This window comes from Arachis ipaensis, chromosome B10, assembly GCF_000816755.2.
Source record: "Arachis ipaensis cultivar K30076 chromosome B10, Araip1.1, whole genome shotgun sequence".
Lineage (NCBI taxonomy): Eukaryota > Viridiplantae > Streptophyta > Magnoliopsida > Fabales > Fabaceae > Arachis > Arachis ipaensis.
Genome location: NC_029794.2, coordinates 40293532 through 40298291, shown reverse-complemented (window position 1 = coordinate 40298291; position 4760 = coordinate 40293532).

Here is a 4760-nt window from a genome sequence, read left to right as displayed (position 1 = left end):
TGTCCCTAACCATGTGCTTGTGGCATGAAGGTGTCAAGTGAAAACTTGAGACTAAGCGGTTAAAATCGAGATCCAAAGCAAAAAGAAGAGTGTACTTAAGAACCCTGGACACCTCTAATTGGGGACTCTAGCAAAGCTGAGTCACAATCTGAAAAGTTTCACCCAGTCATGTGTCTGTGGCATTTATGTATCCGGTGGTAATACTTGAAAACAAAGTGCTTAGGGCCACGGCCAAAACTCATAAAGTAGCTGTGTTCAAGAATCAACATACTGAACTAGGAAAGTCAATAACACTATCTAAATTCTAAGTTCCTATAGATGCCAATCATTCTGAACTTCAAAGGATGAAGTGAGATGCCAAAACTGTTCAGAAGCAAAAAGCTAATAGCCCCGCTCATCTAATTAATACTGATCTTCACAGATATTTTTGGAATTCATTGTATATTCTCTTCTTTTTATCCTTTTTTATTTTCAGTTGCTTGGAGACAAGCAACAATTTAAGTTTGGTGTTGTGATGAGCGGATAATTTATACGCTTTTTGGCATTGTTTTTAGTATGTTTTTAGTATGATTTAGTTAGTTTTATTATATTTTTATTAGTTTTTAAATAAAAATCATATTTCTGGACTTTACTATGAGTTTGTGTATTTTTCTGTAATTTCAGGTATTTTCTGGCTGAAATTGAGGGAGCTGAGCAAAAATCTGATTCAGGCTGAAAAAGGACTGCAGATGCTGTTGGATTCTGACCTCCTTGCACTCGAACTAGATTTTCTGGAGCTACGGGAGTTTAAATGGCGCGCTCTTAATTGCATTGGAAAGTAGACATCCAGGGCTTTCCAGAATATATAATAGTCCATACTTTGCTCAAGGATAGACGACGTAAACTAGCGTTCAACGCCAGTTCCATGTTGTAGTCTGGCGTCAAACACTAGAAACAGGTTACAAATTGGAGTTCAACTCTAGAAACAACCTAGGCACGTGAGAAGCTTAAGTCTCAGCCCCAGCACACACCAAGTGGGTCGCAAAAGTGGATTTCTGCACCAATTATTTTATTTTATTCATTTTCTGTAATTCTAGGTTACTAGTTTAGTATTTAAATAACTTTTAGAGATTTATTTTGTAACTCATGACATTTTAGATCTGAACTTTGTACTCTTTGACGGCATGAGTCTCTGAACTCTATTGTCGGGGGTGAGGAGCTCTGCTGTGTTTCGATGAATTAATGCAACTATTTCTGTTTTCTATTCAAACATGCTTGTTTCTATCTAAGATGTTTATTCGCACTTCAATATGATGGATGTGATGATCTGTGACACTCATCATCATCCTCAACCTATGAACGCGTGCCTGACAACCACCTCCGTTTTACCTTCGATTGAATGAATATCTCTTGGATTCCTTAATCAGAATCTTCGTGGTATAAGCTAGAATCCATTGGCAGCATTCTTGAGAATCCGGAAAGTCTAAACCTTGTCTGTGGTATTCCAAGTAGGATTCAGGTATTGAATGACTGTGACGAGCTTCAAACTCACAAGGGCTGGGCATAGTGACAGACGCAAAAGGATCAATGGACCCTATTCCAGCATGAGTGGGAACCGACAGATGATTAGCCGTGCGGTGACAGTGCACCTGGACCTTTTTCACTGAGAGGACGGATGGTAGCCATTGACAACGGTGATCCACCAACACACAGCTTGCCATAGAAGGAACCTTGCGTGCGTGAAGAAGAAGACAGGGAGAAAGCAGAGATTCAGAAGACAAGGCATCTCCAAACTCCAAGATATTCTCCATTACTGCAGAACAAGTATTTAATCCATGCTCTTTTATTCTTCGCAATTCATACTGATAATTATATTTGATTTCCTGACTAAGATTTACAAGATAACCATAGATTGCTTCAAACCAAAAATCTCTGTGGGATCGACCCTTACTCACGTAAGGTATTACTTGGACGCCCCAGTGCAGTTGCTGGTTAGTGGTACGAGTTATGAAAAGTGTGATTCACAATTCGTGCACCAGACTTTAACTAAAAATGCTTGGTGGGAGACAACCCACCATGGTATGATCGTCCCTTTTTCGATTTTAATTTTATTTCATTTTGTTTGTTTTTAAGTTTTATTTTATTCTATTTTCATTGAACCTGGAATTATTCATAGCATCCACATTAGCATTGCATATTACATACTGCATCAAAAAAAAAATCACCCCACGCGAGCGCGCAAGCCACGCGTGGGCATCAATTGGAAATCGGCGTAAAGATCCAATGCCCAGAAAGTTGGGCTGGAATCGTGCGGCTGGTGTGCGTTTAGCACAAATTGGCCCACGCGTTCGCGTCCCTGACGCGAACGCGTCACTTGCACTATGCACATCCCACACGAAAGCGTGAGCGACGCGTACGCGTCGCAAGGATTTTAGGGAGCCTATTGGAAACAGAGAGTTGCGCCAAAACGACGCTGGAATTGTGCGTTTAGCACAATTCTGAGCGACGCGTACGCGTGCCCCACGCGTACGCGTCACTTTTATTATCCTACAATCATGCGATCATGTCAATAACGCATTCGCGTCATATCCCTTTTCGCCCTAATCACGTGATCGCGTGCTCCACGCGTTCGCGTCGATTCAAAATCACTAACCCCAACCCACGCGAAACCCTACCCGCCCGTGTCGCACTTCATCTTCTTCCTTCCTCCTCTGCACTCTCTCCTTACCGCCGCCGTGCCGCCACCCATCGCCGTCGCGTCACCAACACCCCCACCATACTCTCACCATCTCTCTGATCCATACATTTATTCCTCTGTGCACCAGGTTTCACCGAACACTAAATTTTTTTTCCGTTGATTAGTTAGTTAGTTAATTTTTCAGTTTTTGTTTAAAATTAGGATAGTTAGAGATGCATGATCGTAGTGGATTTTAGGTTGTTAGGTAGCTAGGATGTGGTTAGTGGATTTAGGCCTGATAATTGTGCCATTCGTGCTACTTGTTTTATCTTATTCACAATTCTGAATTTGCTGTGATGATGATTCTGTTCATATGTTGTTCTTCATGTTTGATGTTGCTGTTAAACTATTCTTTAATGTTCTTGCTAATTGTTATTATTTTCATCACTATTTACTTTCATATGAACTAATTTGCTTGCTGTTTATTACCCGGGAACATCCAATTTTAGCCGGAATGCTGTCCAAATTTTTTCAAATTGTTACAACTCCCATTCATGAACTGGTTTTAGCAAATTCAAGTTTTGAGCTATTTGGTTTCAAGCTAGCCAATTCATGGATGAATGGGCTTGCATTCTCACTCTTTCTGATTCCCGGATTACTAAACTGCATTATTGATGATTTTCTTTTCCTTTTGTAATTTTATAAATTATCATCAATAAACTACAAATCTTTGCTTGAATATGAGTTGATTATTCTTCAAGTTTGTGACTTTATTGTTAACTAGGAAACGCATTTTCATGCCACTTACTTTAACTTTCTAACCGCTTTAACTTTCTAACTTTTCTATTTACCTAACTACTTTCACTTTCTAACTTTTCTTTTTTTTACATAACTATTTTAACTTTCCAACTCAAAGGCATGATTACTGTTTTTCCTAATTAACAATATTTCCACATATCATTTATTTTGGATTGCGATTTTTGCTCTCAGACTTTTCAATTGCATACACTCTAAAATTTACTTATATTTAAGTCATTTCATGCCTCTATTGCTCTTTTGCCTTTATGCTTATATTGTTATATCCTATTTTCTTACATGTTTTCCTGCTTTTGTTCTTAAACTGTTGATGAGCGGATATTTTATACGCTTTTTGGGGTTAATTTCATGTAGTTTTTAGTATGTTTTAGTTATTTTTTAGTATATTTTCATTAGTTTCTAGGCAAAATTAATATTTCTGGACTTTACTATGTGTTTGTGTGTTTTTCTGTAATTTCAGGTATTTTCTGGCTTAAATTGAGGGAGCTGAGCAAAAATCTGATTCAGGCTGAAAAAGGACTGCTGATGTTGTTGGATTCTGACCTCTCTGTACTCGGAATGGATTTTCTGGAGCTACAGAAGTCCAATTGGCGCGCTCCCAATTGCTTTGGAAAGTAGACATCCAGGGCTTTCCAGAAATATATAATAGTTCATACTTTGCTCAAGGATAGACGACGTAAACTGGCGTTCAATGCCAATTCCATGTTGCAGTCTGGCGATAAACGCCAGAAACAGGTTACAAGTTGGAGTTAAACGCCCAAAACAGGTTACAACCTGGCGTTTAACTCCAGAAACAGCCTAAGCACGTGTAAAGCTTAATTCTCAGCCCCAGCACACACCAAGTGGGCCCTAGAAGTGGATTTCTGCACTATCTATCATAGTTTACTCATTCTCTGCAAACCTAGATTACTAGCTTACTATTTAAACAACTTTTAGAGGATTATTTTGTATCTCATGACATTTTGGATCTGAACTTTATACTCCTTGACGGCATGAGTCTCTAAACTCCATTGTTGGGGGTGAAGAGCTCTGCTATGTCTCGATGAATTAATACAATTACTTCTGTTTTCCATTCAAACACGCTTGTTTCTATCTAAGATATTTATTTGTACTTCAATATGATGAATGTGATGATCCGTGACACTCATCACCAATCTCAACCTATGAACGCATGCCTGACAACCACCTCCGTTCTACATTAGATTGAATAAGTATCTCTTGGATTCCTTAATCAGAATCTTCGTGGTATAAGCTAGAATCCATTGGCAGCATTCTTGAGAATCCGGAA